Consider the following 18,397-nt stretch of genomic DNA (forward strand, 5'->3'; position numbering starts at 1 on the left):
TGTGGAGAATCAAACTCGGATCTCCAGCATGACATGACATGCTTTAACCACTAGGCTACCCCTACTAAAAAGGTCTGAATCATGAATTTTTAACGATGGATCGTTTTAACTAAGAAGAACCTGTTGTTAATATCCCTCTTTCATGAAGCACAAGGTGTACCCTGCATCCTCCTGCCCACCTAAACTATGGGAAAGGAAAATTGAGTCTGGAATGACAGAAAGGAAGCTGTGGCTGTGAAATGAAAAATGAAAAATTTTGATAATTTAACATATTTTTAGGCTGAAAGTAAATATTTCTGTTATGAAAATAATACTTCACTGACAGCAACTATGTTTATTATATTTTCTTTGAAAGGCAAGGGTTACAATATATGGATGATCAACTTCTTTATTGTGGTGAGAGTGACATTTCAGTCACTCACCTATTCTCCCCTCTATGCATAGGTTGCTTGATAATGATGTGAAAAACAACACCGAAACATTGCTCTCATGGCAATAAAAAATTGTTCATTCATATAATGTCTATTATATTGAAATTTCTATGTCTTCATAAGAATTTTTTTATCCGACATCTTGAGAATTGGAATTTCAGGCGTGCTACAGAGCTTGATGACGTTTCACACCTCCGTGAGATGAGTGAGTGTGTTTAGTTTTACTCCACACTCAGCAATATTGCATCTACCTAGTGCAGGTCTGTAAATAATAAAGTCTAGACCTGGCAATCCAAGAGATCAACAACGTGTACATCAATCGATATAATTGGGATATGACATGTCTCAGTGATCAACAACATGAGCATCGATCTGCACAATTAGGAATTGATGACATGTGTCAATCAAGTTAGCAAGGCTGACCACCCGATCCTGTCACTCACCTCCTACAAAACGCCTGGGTTACTGAAGGCCAGTACTCTATCCTGGACCTTCTCTTGTGACACCTCCCTGAAGCAAAGCTGGAAACAACAACCGCATACACAAACATATCTTGTCACATGTTGTCATATTTATGCGTCCCTTATAGCTCCTAAGTACAGCATCAATTTATCAACCTAGATTATATGTAAAAAACTGCTAATTAACATATGATACCTACAATCCACATCATAAATGATAACATTCTCGAAGTTGGTCACGTTCAGGTGTCAAACATTTTTTGTCACAACAATGGAATAATTACACTCATTCAGACATAACTTTTTTATTCTACTTCTTTATCTTACTTTTACTACTGTCTGACGTGACATTTACAGTCTTGTTGAAACTAGCATACTGATGACTTGACGTAATGCCATCACATATTTAAACCTGGATATGACCTTAGCAAGGAAGGCGTGAAACTACGTAAAGCCCTTGATCCTGTAGTCCTAACCACTAATCATAACACAGCTATTCTTACATCAGTGGGGTAGTCCACTGGTTAAAGCGTTTGCTTGCCACACCGAAGACCTGGGTTTGATTCCCCACATGTGTATGATATGTGACTCCCATTACTGCAGTCCCCTTCCATGATATTGCTAGAATATTGCTGAAAGTGGCATAAAACTAAACTCAGTTACTTGTGTCAGAAGGTGTCGGCGTAGCCTGGCAGTTGAAGCATTCTTGCGAATGTGGAAAGGGTTTTGTCGGCAAACACCAAACACATATACATGACTTTAAGAAGGTTTTAGCTTGATAATGGTAAACAGTAAAGTCTTAAATGTAAGCTTAGCAAAATGTAAGAACCTAAGTAAGATTGTTCTTGTACATTAAACATTTTATTTATATTATGTTTACATATTTTTAACTGTTTCATGTGAATAGTACATCCCATAAATATTTTCATGTCAGGTATTTAAAGTTTGTAAACTTTAACTGCCACATTACTTTCACAAAAAATTCTTTGCACTGGTAATTCAATCAAATAAGGACTTATTTCATAGCTGTATTAGCATGTCTTTGGGGGTTTTTTCGTAACTGCCATAAGTGACTTAGGAATTGAAACAGAGCCGAATTGACACTGTCAAATCAGATGTTCACCTCTGATATTACCATATAATTCTTTAAGTTTTACTGAATCTCCACCTGCTAATATCAATTAAATAAACAAAGATTTGTCTGTCCTTAAAGTTGTGTTGTTTTTTTCTTTGGTTTTAGGCTCTAAAGTGTTTTCGTCATGAGAGAGTGCTTTTTTCCAGTCACATTTCAAATTCATGTTACAATTTTCTCATGTTACATAACATAGTAACGATACAGATAAAGGTGGTGTTAAAACAGTGAAATAAATATAAATGAATGTATGATTACGTTTCCTGATTAATTTAATTTGAAACTGACATCATTTATTTTCAAACAATTTAAAGATGTTTTTTTCACACATCAATTAAGAAAACAAAATTCAACTGCTTGAAATAGATTGCTGCCCTTACCTAGAAAATACAATAATATGCCAAAATCAACCCATTTTCAGTATTTTCAATGATGCAACTTTCACCTGTTCACACGTTCCTGCTTATTTGAAATACCTGACACGGCTCCAAATATTCCCCCTCAAGTTAATAACCCCACTCTGCAAAACGCAGCCAAGATGACTTCCTCAGGTTCACAATGTAGCTGGCCATCCGTACTTGATGCAGGTGGTACAACATGTTGTAACTCTTTGATGAGGGAGATCCAGAAAGCATGACCAGACAAAAGATAAGGGAAAAAACACAGCTCGGATATGAGACTTGTTTCCCTTCCTGTCCATGTGGCTTTGGTTAGATGCCCTAATAGATATGGCTGCCAACTGGCGGCCATATTCCCCTGAGATCACGTCATGCGTGTGGTACTGGTTGAAAGTCAGGTGAAAATAATTAGTGATGAAATATCATGGAACTGGAAAAGGTGGTAAACTAGAAAGACTGCTAAAATATTGGGATTTTTTTTGTATCGCACTATATTCAGACACGAGTAACATCCTTGAAAACAGGCTTCAAAAATTTGTCCAGAGGATTTGTGGAATTCTTATTCTGCTAGTTATCAAAGTTGAAGGCTATCCATTTTAATTATACTTAATATATTTATAATTTTCTAGCAGGTTTGTTTAGTTCCCAGTAGGTAGGTAGGTAGGTAGGTAGGTAGGTAGGTAGGTAGGTAGGTAGGTAGGTAGGTAGGTAGGTAGGTAGGTAGGTAGGTAGGTAGGTAGGTAGGTAGGTAGGTAGGTAGGTAGGTAGGTAGGGAGGGAGGGAGGGAGGGAGGGAGGTGGGAAAGGTTGTCAAAAGTTTCCGTTTGACTGGTAATCAATTCATCTTCATCTGCATTTCTGCTACAGTGGGGTAGCCTTATGATAAAAGCATTCACTCAAAATGCCAATGCTCCAGAATAGGTTCCCCACATCAGTATAGTGTGTGAAGCCCCCTCCTGTTGTCCCTCTCTGTGATATTGCTGGAATAACGCTAAAATCAGTGTAAAATCATTCTCATTCACTTACTATATCATGCTCACAATTTTAAACTCAGCATGCTAGAAACAGCTTAAATAATTTTTTCTGTTTAATTTGCTTGTACTGTTTTATTTAGTAGACAAAAGTTTGACAAAAAAGGACCATCAAGGCAAATTTGGGATTTGAACCCATGATCAAAGTCTACTGGAAAACTACCTGTGGTATTTTGAACAATTGAATTAAAAGTAATCCAAACACACAATTTGGTCTAGACATACAAACCATGTAATTTGCATGTAAAGTGTGTTTTGACAACTGAAACCATTTAGGTTCTCTAACAACTGTGCCCAACTCAAACAATCTCTAAAGCTCTCAAGTCTTTCATCCCAAAAGAAACAACAATTTTAACACAACATACAGTGGAAGCTGTCTAATCTGGCACTCAATGGGACTGAAGAAATCATCCGTTTTAGACAATGTGCTGGATTGTAAAGCTGATGCTAAATGTACAAGGCACAATAGGGACTTAGATTTTATGCCAGTGTTGACAACTTGCTGGATTAGACAGGTGCTAGTTTTGACAGCTTCCACTGTATCTGAAAGATCTATGATGAAAACTGTAGGCATGGTGAACACCAGTCAACAAGTTTTGTTGAAAACCAAATCTAACACCGATCTTCGGATCTTCATGGTAGGTAGACAATCCAGTGATTGTCATCACATGTATCGATCTACGCAATTTAGATGCCATGACTAAGATCTGTGGATCATGTTCCCCAAAACAGCATAACAACCTCATAGAGATAACTAATTTTTCACAAAACACTAAGGTGATCGAAAGTCACTAATGTAACCTTAGTGCAGTGTTAAAGAATGGGAGTTGAGGTTAACCTTAGTAAAGGTAGCTTCATGAAACAATCCCCTGAAACGTTACACACATCAAAGAATTTGTCATCCATAAAAAGTTGACATCTTAGCTTTTCCTCTTATATTCCCCCTGACTGTAACGAATACATCAACAGCAAATACAGAATACATGGCTAGTCAAGATCACCACAAATGAGGTGAGGTAGCCTCGTGATTAGAGCATTTGCTCATCACACCGAAGACTCAGGATCGATTCCCCACATGGGTACAGTGTGTGAAGCCCATTTCTGGCGTCTCAAATGATATTGCTGGAATATTGCGAAAATCATGATTCTGGAGCTGAACATCCAACTGGGCTAAATTAAAAAGTAAGCTTGACTCAAGTCTAGATAAGATCACCCAATGTTCCCCCTTTTGTTTTATATAACTTAACATTCATCAAGACTAAATAAAGAATCATGTCCAGCTGAAATTTGGAAAGCCTCGGCAAGTCTAAACTTCCTCAGCTCCATGCATTTTAACCTTAGCATTGTTCTCTATATGAATAATATATTCTGAACAGCAAAAGAAACACAATTTTATAAAAAATGAAATCTCATTAAAGTAAGTATTCATGTTTATGTCTTCTATTTAAAAATGCATTTGCATTTCTTTCGCTGTTCAGTATGCTTTTCTTCTCATAGACATGATTTTTAGATATGATAGTTTATTTCTGGGACAAACATCAGCCTACCCCTTTCAGGGTTTCGCGAAAGGATACCTCCCAGCTTCCAGGAATGAGAGGAACACATGCTGTAACGTCATCCCTAATCACCTGTACATTCACATAACGATGAATGCCAATCTTCCAGTTTGTTTGAACAGTGTTCTCCATCAGAGAAACCTGACCTTGATGGCTGTGAAGACACAGCCCCAAACAGGTCTCCCAGAACCAGGCCCAGCTTGAGCTATTTATCATGATGTTCTGCTAAACTGGTGTGCTATCTCAGGACTGTGCATAATTTGATGCATTTGATTTGATTTACAGACATGCCATACTGATATGATACCGATACTGATACACAAAATGAAGGCCATCTTGGTATTTTCTAAATGGCAATGTACAACTGAAGGTTAGAAGATAACAGTACTTTTAAGCCAATGTCGAGATAACCAGAATACAGAGTAATATAAATATCATTTACTGCCATGTTGTACTAAAGTCATGTTTCTTTACAGTTTTAGCATAATTCGTTCAAATGACAAATTTGTTTCCTCAACAGATTATATCAAAGACCATATAATAAGTTATATTACATAATAAGTTATATTACATAATAAGTTATATTACATAATAAGTTATATTACATAATAAGTTATATTACATAATAAGTTATATTACATGGTCTCTGATAATAAATTCCAAAACTAAAACAATCTAAGTTTGTAATTTAAGTTGGAAGTTGTCTATTTCTACTAGAGCACTGGAGTAGCCTAATGGGTAAAGCATGAAGCCCATTTCTAGTGTCCCCAGACATGATATTGTTAAAATATTGCTAAAAGTGATGTAAAACCATACTCAGTCACTCTATTTCTACTCTTATCAGTAATTACAGACACTCCAAACCATCAATATAGTTTATGAAATAGAAATGTTTAAAATCGTTAATGTTTTTGAGATCTAAATTGGTCAAGATAGTATTCCTGATTTAGAATTAAAAACACTCACAATAGCTGAACAAAGCTAACATTCTGAAATCCATTTTCTTTTTCTATTCCCCAAACCTAAACATTTTAGAAGAGAACCCCCAAGTAGTGTAAATCTGAAATCCCCACCAGCCGTGTAGTATTTGTGGTAGGACATGACCAAGGAAGTCGGTGTTAATTAAGTCTGCATCCGGAACTATGAAAACACAAGCAGAACATTCAGGCCAACAAATAATCCTGTTGACCTTTATGATTTGTGAAAATGGAAAACAGTATGGAAAAACAATTAATATCTATGTATTCATAATGCTTATATACATGCTAATATTGTCATATACAGTGCTGATCAAAAGAAAGTACACATACACGATTTTTAGTGGTTACCACTGAAACAAACAAGAATTGTGCTTTTTTTAGATGTTGTTTGCCATACAGGTGTTAGACCTTTTTCTCAAACTGATTTCAGCCTATGTATATTTTTATAATTGATTTTTGTCAAATGCAGTTTTCATGTGTAAACATGTTTTTATCCAGAAAGATATTTAAATGCAGCTGTAAATAAGAAAAAAACCTTCAGATAACAGAATCAGAAGACACAAATCATTTCTTAATGTAACTAATTTAGTTTTCAATGACAATAATTCGCTTCTTATACATTTTATCACCTTGAACCAGACTTGAATCTCAAAATGCACCAACACTGTCATATCTGATAAATAGGTCAATATGTTACATACCACCAACTGCATATTAGCGGAAGTGTGATTGACAAGAGATCCTCTGGCGCCAGACACAGAAATATAAACTGCTGACTAGAAGCGGCGTGCAGACAATCATCAAAGTCAACTATTGTCTAGAAACTAAGTTGACATATTTAATTATCATGACACTGACAAGATTATTACAGGAAATTGGTAAAAGAGTCTGCTGGCCATTAAACAAAAGACTAGGGCCAGAGTATAAATGTCTTAAGATATTTAGGTTGTAGTTTGACAGGCCGTGATATATATGGCTGGAATATTGACAGTGTGACATTAAATTTTCACATGCAAGTTTAAAATAAGTTGGGTTATGTAACATTCAAAAAAGAATACTTGTTTTTGACAGCTGACAGCTAAAGAGAGCCCACATAAAGCCTGCAGAATATTTAGAAGATCTCTGAAAGTCTTAAGATTTGTCACTTGGTGGGGGGATAGTCTAGTAGATTTTAGTGCTTGTTCATCATGCCAAAGATCCTGGTTTGATTCCGTTCATGGGTACAATATGATAAGCCTATTTCTGGTTTCTTCAGCTGTGGTATGACTTTACTACTACTAAAAGCAGCATAAAACCAAACTCACTCACTCACTTATGATTCATCATTGGAGAAACGAGTTACTGTTAGTGATTGGTGCATGTGTGGGCACACTATATATATGTACATGTATTCAGTACTGTATATATGTATGCATGGTAAACACTATGGGACATAATCGCATACTCTATGGGATATGATGACACAACATTTGAGGAAATAATACTATGCACTTTGGAATGTGATGACATGATGACATTCACCATAGCATATGACATATAATGGGATGTGATGACATACACAGTGGGATATGACATACACTGTGAGATATGATGACATACACTATGGGAAAAGTTTTGGGATACAATGACATACACAATGGGATAGGATGATGTGCTGTGGTATGCGATGACATAAACATGGATGTGATGACATGCTGTTGGTTATGATGACATACACAATGGGTTATGACATATGCTATGGGATGTGGCACTATGGGAAAAGATGACATTTTGAGATACAGTGACATACACTTTGGAATATCATGGTGTGCTGTGGGATGTGATGACATAAACAACGGCATGTGATGACATGCTGTTGGATATGATGACATACACTATGGGATATGGTGACATACACTATGGGAAATGACGACATGTTTTGGGATACAGTGACATACGTGAGTCAGTGAGTGAGTGAGTTTAGTTTTACACCACACTCAGCAATATTCCAGATATATGGTGACAGTCTGTAAATAATCGAGTCTGGACCAGACAATACAGTGATCAACAACATGAGCATCGATCTGCGCAATTGGAAACCGATGACAGGTCAACCAAATCAGTGAGCCTGACCACCCGATCCCGGTAATTGCCTCATACAAGAAGCACAGTCATCTTTTATGGCAAACATGGGTTGCTGAAGGCCTATTCTACCCTGGGGACCTTCATGGGTCAACACACATGACGTGCTGTGGGATGTGATGACATACACAATGGGATGTGATGACATACACTATGGGATGTCATGACATACATTATGGGATATGATTACACATACTATGGGAAATGATGTTTTGGGACACAATGACATACACTATGGGATGTGATGACATGCTGTGGGATACGATAAAATACAGTATGAATGTGATGACAAGCTATGGTATATGATGAGATACACTATGGGATCTGATGACATGCTGTGAGATATGATGTCATACACTACAGCATATGATGACATGTTTGGTGATACAATGACATACACTATGGGATGGGATGACATGCTGTGGGATGTGATGACATACAGTATCAATTTGATGACATGCTGTGGGATATGGTAATCTACACTATCAAATTTGATGATGTGCTGGGGGATATGGTGATGTACACTTTGGGACATAGGATGCATAAAAAAGGTAAATGTTTCTCGGACAGATTTTTTTTCAAAACTGACGAGAGTAGTAGGACCTGTGTTTTTAATTTTTGATAGAAGGAAAAAGTGACGAGGGAGGAACACATTTTTATTTTTTTTCTCTCAGAAATACAGCTTTGAAATCTTTGAAGGGCATTTAGAAGTGAAATGCATAAGAATGAAGATTTTATGGATATCAACTTCTTTATATGAGAACACAACGTTTCGGGGTTAATGCTTACTGATCACCTGATGAAGGAGTAAGCATTAACTCCGAAACGTTGTGTTCTCATATAAAGAAGTTGATATCCATAAAATCTTCATTCTTACAGCTTTGAAAGTTCAGCACGTGTTAATGAGTTGTAGATTCAGTCACACTTTAGACACTCATTCTTATAGTGGACAAATGGATGATCAAAGTCTAACTCATTTTTTTAAAATGGCAATAAAAAATTGTTCACAAATAAAAGTGAAGTGCCGATGCCAGAGAAACATTTCACTTTTATATTTAGCTTAAGGGGTTAAATAATATACACTAAGCATTGTGATGATTGAACTATGTGATATGACATGTGTCCATGGATCTGAAAATGAGTCACAATATTTCAAACTACAAACATCTGGGAAAGCTCAAGAAACAGTCAAGTCATTTCAATATGAAACATAGTTTGCAAGTTAAATATTTCAATAATTTAAATGTTGTATTTAAAAAAAATAACTACATCAGCAAATATGCATTCTCTTGTGGGACCATGTCTTTCGACATAAAACAACTAGTCCTAATCTTGTCAGCCTTCCATGGTCATGTCGACAAAAGAACTCCTCTGGCTTTGAATTTATGCAAGTGCTTCCTATGCTCATTGTATCAAGTGCAGTCATATTTGTAGAAACAATGAAGTATAAGGAACCACAGGGCGTAATAACAGTCTCAGTACTTTTGTATTGTCATCTAGCTGTCAAAATGATTCATAAGCTTCACAAATATATGATAAATAAATTTATTTTAAAAAGCAATTTTAGTATTGTTCCTTAACAACCAACTAAACATTATGAATTACATCATTTCATTAAGCACTATTTTTCGTGTCATTGACAAGATAAACTTGTACATTTGTAGATAATGGTGGCAATTTTGGATCACAGTAGAGAAACCGACCAAATATATTTGATTAAAATCTGATTTCAGAAACATAAACTACATAATGATAGTCTGACAGTTTCAGGTTTTGCATCAATCAAATAAATACAAACATCTTCCACGTCTTTATAGTGTCAGTTTACCAAAATACAAGCCCAGGAGATATGGAGAAAAGTTTGCATATAGATAAAAATAATCACATATTCGTTATAATACTGAAAACGAAATCCAAGCTCATAAAAGGCGCCCATAAATGACCATCAAGAAAAGATACAAAATAATCAATAACATGTTCAATTACAAAAGCAGATCATTCCTGTCAGATGTTTCAAGAATATTCTAGGTACAAACAAATTTCAATTAAAAAAAAAACACCTATCCATAAAATACAAAACATATTCCCTCATCAGCCTGAAAGAAAATAAATAGGGCAAGCGAAAACAAATTTTAAGAAAAAGCAAAAACAGTCAGTGGTAGGTTTTTCTTAAGACACACATTTCTTGAACAGCCTCTCAAATGGAGGAAACTTTCAAAATTTCAGTGAAATGTCTATGAATTTCTATAATTTTCCTCCATTCAGTTGGTTGTTCGACAAATATGTCTTTAGAACATATATATATATATCCTATATATCGTCACGTTTGTAAGGCATATTCTGTGGAACAACTACCCGAGGTAAGCTTAAAGAAACTGAAAAAAACAGCAAATATGGCAACATGTATCACACTGCAAAGTCATTCCTATGTTGTATTTGTTGGAACAAACTACCTAGGGTACAATACCCTATGTGATATTGTACGTTATCCTACCTGTAAATACAATCACGTCTGCTGATTCTGTCAATACTCCACCAGTGCTTCTGGAATACAAATAGAGAAGACTCAGACAGTGGAACTCTTGATAACCAATACCCACAATTCAGCTGTTTCTTCTATTCATAAATTCTTCTTTAACCCTCAGTTTGAAGAAAATAAATTGCCAAAGAAGTCAGGCGTATCACTGTAAAATAAATACTAACAGAAAAAAAATAGCAGCCATGAAACTCAATATAGTTTTATCACCATTCCCAGACTTAATAGTTTTCTCAGCACATTGAACCCACAATCAACAATCCTCATGCCGTTTAGACACCTCAACAAAATATACACCAACATTTGTAAAATACAAACAAATGGTTACCTTTTTGGAATAATTCCTGGTTTTGTGTTACCAGACCAGGTGGTTTGTAGTGTTTGCTGTTGGGAAGCAGTGACAGAAAATGTATGATAGCCGGTTTCCGTAGCTACTCACTGGCTTGGTATAAAAGGGCATATACACCTCACTCGCCTACCAGTCTACTGAGCGCGTGCAATATGTCATTGTCTGACAACACACCACCTGACGGCTTGCCTCTCAAACCAGATTCTGTTGAGCTACGCTCTTCTGAACACCCAAAATAAAACAAAGCTTAGCTTTCCCTTACCTCTCAACATAAAACAGAGAAACTACAACATTGATGCAGGCTGATTGCTGTACCCTTCTCTTGGCAATTCGAGAGGCTGCTTTTAGAGACCAGTTTATTTGCCAAGTCAAGAGATGGTCATATGCCTGTGGTGATGAATGGCTCATAAAGTCCTCTGAGAAATGTCCCCGAATACAAACCGTTGTAAAGGGCAGACTATTTGTGTTAGAACACTTTCTCTGTATCACAAACTGCTTGTAATGCATCAATTTAGTCTAACATCACATGGAAAATTAATTAACTAATTAAGCCAATTTGTTGTCTTATTTAGTTCATTATTTACATGACAGGCTTGTCAGCCATCTGCTTGGGTCATCGTGAGATGAGTGTTCATATCATGGCAATAATAACATATGTGATTAGAGTGGAATTCTTCTGAGCTTTCCTTTTTTATTTGTTTTAACTTCCATAAATCTAAACAGTTAGAAATGAAATGTGTTATAACACATTTACTGATTACAAGTAAAGTGATATGAAATTAGGTGAGGTTACGCGAGGTGAGGTGAGGTGAGGTGAAGTTAGGTGAGGTTATGTGAGGTGAGGTGAAGTTAGGTGAGGTTACGCGAGGTGAGGTGAGGTGAAGTTAGGTGAGGTTATGCGAGGTGAGGTGAGGTGAAATGAGGTGAGATGAAATTAGGCTGGGTGAGGTAAGGTGAGGTGAAATGAGGGCAGATGACGTTAGGTGAGGTAAGAGCAGTGAGGCAAGGTCAGGTGAGGTAAGGTGTGGTCAGGCAACTTTAGGCAAGGTCAGGTGAGGTAAGGTGAGCTTTAACAAGATGCTATAAAACAAACAGTAACATTGAAAGTTGAAAGTTTTACTTAAATTGTGATTGTTTTATCAGCATTTTTGAAGTTAGGGAGTCGATAACAAGATTACCAATTTATGGGCAACAACATAATACAATAAACAAGAACTTGTCCACGAAGTCTAAGTCTTTATTGCACATTAAAACCATTATCTCCATAAAAAAATATTATTAGGTTGGTTAGAAGAGGGAAAAAAGAAACAAAAAGCTAATATGGAGATGCATACTTGAGTATATCGTGGTGTTATGAGCCCTGACAAAACACAAAACACAAAACACAAAAAAGGTTTCAGGGAATAATCAAAAGGTACAATTTGTTATATTTTATTTTCTATTATTCGTTTTCACTAACCTTGCTTTTTTTTCAACAGGTCGGCAGCATGTAACTTCAGAAAAGAAATGTATAAGCATTTATTTTTTTTAATTTCTTCACATTTTTGGTTGGCAGATCTGTAAACCAAGTACTAAAAAAAATCCTAAAACTAACTGGACATCAGCACTATACAAATTTTAGAAAGTATGTGTGTGTGTGTGTGTGTGTGTGTGTGTGTGTGTGTGTGTGTGTGTGTGTGTGTGTCTGTGTGTGTGTGTGTCTGTGTGTATGGATGGAAAGATGGACAGATGGATGGATGGATGGATGGATGGCAGACCAATCAAATGAATTCCAAGTATGGATGGATATCAGCAGGAGACTATTTCAGACTTGTTATTGTTAAAGCTCAGACACAGAGCTGTAGAATTTCAAACATCTGGGAGGGAACTACTTGATGTTATCACTATTAGAATTAGTAGACATTCTTTGGTAATAACGTTTCTGTAGCTCTTAAATTTCACGGTCTGTCAAATAAGGATTCTAACATCAGTTGCATCATCTGAAACAATGTGCCTCGACTTCCTGGCATTCGGTGATGACTGAGTATCTCCACAACAGGATACAAGACCGTTAATAAGTAGGGCCAAGTCTTGAGTCTCTTTACAAGCACGCCAGTGATCATTTCAATTTCATTAATTCAAACTCAGAAGATGACAAAAAAGGAACAAAAGGTGACTATCTGGAGTGACAAGACAAAATGGCTTACCTTGCAAGCAGTATGTAATATGATAGTATGCTCTGATAATATCTACGCTACTCACACAAACTATTTGGCATATCTTCCTTTACTATGGTAGCTGTTGCAGTAGAATGTCAAGCTGCATACAGTCTGCGGCAAATATAACTATCCCTCAACTACATACTACTGTACACCACAGTGATAAAAACTGATTTTAGTACGCTGTGACTAGTTTGCTAAAGGCCAAGGCCGAAACAACTTTCTTATATTCATTGATTTGCTGTAATTTTGTGATCATTGTAAAAGTATTTTTCTCCCCTCATAAAACATAATTTGCACCACCGAACTCTATCATATACATGTATCCCACTAACAATGTAGGACAAAAATGTCATTTCTATCTTTAATATCATTTAAAGTTTTTATTTTACTAACCTTGAGTGATAAAGGATATATTCACCCATTTCACACATAAAGATCAAGAGTTTCCAAGAAAAAAGGATGATATCCTTTTAGCAAAACAATACATCTCTACATCTGCGTTTTTCGTATTGGTTTCTGATGATGAGGCATACTGTTTGCTCTGCCCTCAAGAGGAATGGTGTGATCATGTAGCCTATTTATATAATTGTCTATCACAAGCAGACGACTGATTTTAATGGCTTTTCGCTTGCTATTTCTTGCTATATAGGCAATTAAATGTTTTATCTGAAGCGGTATTAATGATTTAGGTAAATAATTTTGATGTTTGTTTGCTTTTTATATAACTTAACTTCAGGATTTCCATCATCAATAAAACTTCTCACGACAGTGACTGGTCATCCACCTTACCACTAAAACTGTTTGTGCTCTCCAATCATGCACATACTCACTGCTATGTAACACAAGCAATGCAAGCATTAAAATCCACAGAATGTCGAATTCAGATCATTTGGAGACAGTTGTAGCTACTTAGCCATGCAATTCAAAAATATATCCCAGATAAAAGTAAAACCAATTACTACAACCCCTTGAAAATATATACAAACATTTTTAAGTCCACGTCAACTGGACTAACACTAGTTTCTCCTAGAAACAATCAAGAGATCACATGAAGGTAGAAGTCTTCCTTTGTTCTTTTCTAGGATCCTTCACAATGCATGTATTGCACACGGAGCGAAATTGTGGAAACAAATAAAGGAACTCTCGTGCCTCCATGTGTTCCCTCATTCCTTTCTAAGAGCAGTTTGATAGTAACAAACAAATCCATTTAAATTGAAAAGGAACCCCAGGGAGACCCCAGCTTCAGAACATGAAGAAATCTAAACTTGCTTCATTTACAACACATACAGTGAATAACTGACTATTTCAAGACATTTGGATATCCGCTTTGATATGTGAAATGTTGGATGTCTATTTGCTAATCTAATTTTGATAATACTGCATTTTGTGGTAATTATGATGCAGCTGAACCCCTCATTTCTTTTCTCTGGGTATCCAGATCATACCCTAAGACTTTTCTTATCAAAGTGAAGAAAGGTGCCCATTTTATGACGAATCCATGTAATAACATTATACCAAATCTTTTTGGCAATGTCACATTCATAAGATACTTGTATTAATGTTTTCAAGAATTGTTTTACAGATAGTACAATCATTTGTTTCAATCAATTTCATTTTTGATAGCCTTTATAATATATATATTATATAAACCTGCAATTATATCACTGCACTGACATCATTGATGTTTGAAACTCGTGATGGTCCAGGGTAGAATAGGCCTTCAGAAACCCATGCTTGCCATAAAAAGTGGCTATGCTTCTCATAAGAGGCGACTAACGGGATCGGGTGGTCAGGCGCTCTGACTTTGTCTGACACATGTCATCAGTTTCCAATTACAAAGATCAATGCTCATGCTGTTGACCACTGTATTGTCTGGTCCAGACTCAATTATTTACAGACTGCTGCCATATAGCTGGAATATTGCTGAGTTCAGCGTAAAACTAAACTCACTCACTCATTAATGTTTGACATCAACAATTCTATGGACATATCTCCAGTCAGTATCAGATATACATTCATTTACTTCTGAATCCCATTTACTTCTGTATTTGTTGCTATTATTTTGAGTCCCAGCTGTCAGCGGTGTATCATAAAATATTCTGCATCCTCTGATTGGGTTTGCCAGAGTGAATACATATGGTTTTTCACCTCTTTTACCAATATTACGGCAATATCAGGACGGGGGACACTAGAATGGGTTTCACACATTGTACCCATGTGGGAAATCGAACCCAGGTCCTCTGCATGACGAGCAAATGCTTGAACCATAAGGCTACCCCCCCTACCCCTGGGTTTTCTAGATTTTGTAAAATGTAAGTAATAAAAGGTATGCAGGACTTGTAATGTAGTGTGATATTTGCTAAGATACAATACACCCAAATTCCACCCACAGCTATATAAACATAGAATATACCCTCTCTAGGTCTCGTGAGATCCGTATCACTGATCACCACAACACTCAGATAATGTCACTTATCTTTGATTAGTACTGTAGTCAATCTTTGCAGGTTCTACCATCACATTATATCAACTTTCATGAGATTCCACCCACAGCCATATAAACATGGAATGTTCAGTCAGTCTAGCTAGATCCCCTTACATTGTCCCCTAGTTCAAGCACTTGCCAAAACTGTTGCCATGGCATTTGTATACACTACGATTACCTTCATTGTGAAAATAGCAAGATGAGATCAGTGTTCTGCATCTGTTTGCAATGAGATGCACATTAATGTATGGCTGGGCTATTGTGTTATGTCATAACACTTGGTAAGAGTGCGAGCAATAAAAGCTACAAGACAGGTGCTATGTTATAACATTTATACCACTCTATGTGATAAACACCTGTATGACTATGAACAAACAAGGACAATGTAGATATTGCATTGTTTTTATATGATGAAACATATTTTTTGCAGTGCTGGAAATGGACAAATTGAATAACGTTTGGAATAGCATCAGAGGGGAGAATACTTTCTATCATCATAGCTAGGGCAATGTCAATGTCTCCTCATTCAACAGTAAATTTTATTGCAATTACTTTGTACATGACTTATATATATTTATTAGGGCAGACCTATTTTATTTTTATGTTTTATAGACTACTGTCCTCAGAAAACCTTCAGACAGGGGGAAAAAATACCAGTCAAAGTAATATTCGTTTTAAAACTAAATGGAGCAATGAACAATCTAAAAAATACTTTCTTGTAAGTTTACAATTTTAACCAAAAATAAAAAATTAGGATATTATTACAGAACAGGGAAAATGTTTTTTTTCTTATTCTTTAAAAAATTAGACCAGCACATCTGTAAAAAAGAAATAAAATTAGTCTGGCCTTAGAAAGAATTATTCCAACATTTACCACTATTTTTTCATTAGGCACAGGCATGACAACTAAGACTGCACTGTATTAGCAGCCTACCACAATATGCTTTATAAACAATACTTGAAATATTTTTCCTGTGTATCCGTATATCAGGTATAATATATAACAAGTTTTGTTATTGCCTCTGTGGTTTAATTCTGAAATAATGGAAGCATATTTTCACGGAGCAGGGTTCTAGTCATGTTGTTAAAGTGTCCTCTTGTCATGCTGTAGGCCCGTGTTCAATTTCCCACATGGATACAATGGGTACAAACCATACTCGCTTACTCATTTTCTCAGAACACAGACCAAGACCTTGTATTTTCAGGCACTTTATTAAAATAGATCAATTAAAATAGTGGCAAACTTTTTTTCTGAATTACGTTAATAACATGCATGATACAAACACAATATCAAATGGGCTTTGGTAACGTTCTTTTCTTTTCAATGTTTTTGCAACGACAGAAAGAAATCTTAATTTCTTCTTTACTGAGATATTTTTCAAAAAACATCATCTAAACTTTGAAAAATTGGGCTTTCAGCAGAGCTTCATATGTACAGAATGCTTCATAATTGCTTATTTTATTTAATTATTCTTTTTTAAAATTCCAAATGTCATTATATAGTTGCTTGAGCTAAGCTTTAAAGAAATGAAGTTATCTCCAGATAATCAGTAGTTTTCATGAATGGAACCGTTATCTAAAGGATGCACACAGCTTCAATCTACCACTACGCCCATGAACTCTATCCTTCCTAGGTTTGGATCCGGGTCAAGTCTTACTACTTCCATTTCAAAAGGAAGCATCTGAATTTTTGGTAAATTTGAATTTAAATCAACAACCAGGATCTGATCAGCACTAATCGGGAAAATCTTTCACCATTCTCTGAAAGTACCAACATCAAAACAGTGAGGGCCATTTGAGTCACTACAGAGGATATATATATATATTTATCACATATAAAACAGCCTCACTTACAGATCCACCTGAAGTCATTATCAACTAGTTTCATTTTAAATAACTTTTGTTTAGTATGATTAACTCTATGTACAAATTTTATTTAACATCCAACAGCCTCACAGTTAACATAAAATTTAAAGAAGAGCATTATGGGTGAATGAGTGAGTAATCCCATAAACAGATTACTTGGGACACAAGGGACACAATTCAGAGAGCTCTAATGAGTGGTTACCTGTCTAGTACTTACGTTTAAACTACATTTAATCATGATGTAATCTTCTGTAATGATCCTAATTGGTCAGGGACAGAAAATTCCATATATTTAGAAACTGATTTTCATGTGTGTAAGGCGTCCTCACTTCCCATCACTGTCATGCTGTCCTCTTTGTTCAGCTCAATGTGTTTCCTATTCCATATTTGTGTCAGATAATTTTATTTGTTCTAAATTTAATGCCAAGTGCATAAAAACACCAGGCCCCAATTTCTCGAAACAAACTTAAGTCTGAGTTTTGACTTAAGTCTGAGATTTTTCTCAAATTTGAGAAAACGCTTTTCACAGATTGAACTGAAATTGGCACAAAACTCAAACTATAGGAAACAATTGAGTTTCGAGGGTAGATTCCTTAAGATGTTCGGGTTTTTATATAAAAAAATGCAGTTGAGTTAAAAATTCAACTGTTTCAAATTGTGAAACTCAGTTTGAGATTTGAGTAAAAAGTTATGTTATCTCTGAAACTGAAACCAAACATTTGTTAAACTGACATGCAAATTATGGCTGTCTGTTTAACATGACTCTGTACTTTTCAAGCTGTCCTAGGAGATATCATTTGATCTCACGCAAACAATATCTCAGGACGAACAAAGTTTCGGATGATAGAATT

The 18,397-nt window shown here is 35.8% G+C and overlaps 1 protein-coding gene across 1 annotated transcript in view; it reads right to left on the reverse strand.

Moving 5' to 3' along the window:
• LOC137262284 (tetraspanin-8-like) overlaps nucleotides 1-11,005 on the reverse strand; it is a 133,744-nt gene extending 122,739 nt beyond the window's left edge. The window contains exons 1-2 of the mRNA XM_067800098.1: nucleotides 10,974-11,005; nucleotides 10,604-10,653 (exon numbers count right to left, since the gene is read on the reverse strand). The gene's annotated coding sequence lies outside the window, so the exon portion shown is untranslated. The remainder of the gene's footprint in view (nucleotides 1-10,603; nucleotides 10,654-10,973) is intronic.
• Nucleotides 11,006-18,397: the final 7,392 nt, after the last annotated feature.

The sequence above is a fragment of the Haliotis asinina genome, chromosome 14, assembly GCF_037392515.1.
Source record: "Haliotis asinina isolate JCU_RB_2024 chromosome 14, JCU_Hal_asi_v2, whole genome shotgun sequence".
Classification (NCBI taxonomy): domain Eukaryota; kingdom Metazoa; phylum Mollusca; class Gastropoda; order Lepetellida; family Haliotidae; genus Haliotis; species Haliotis asinina.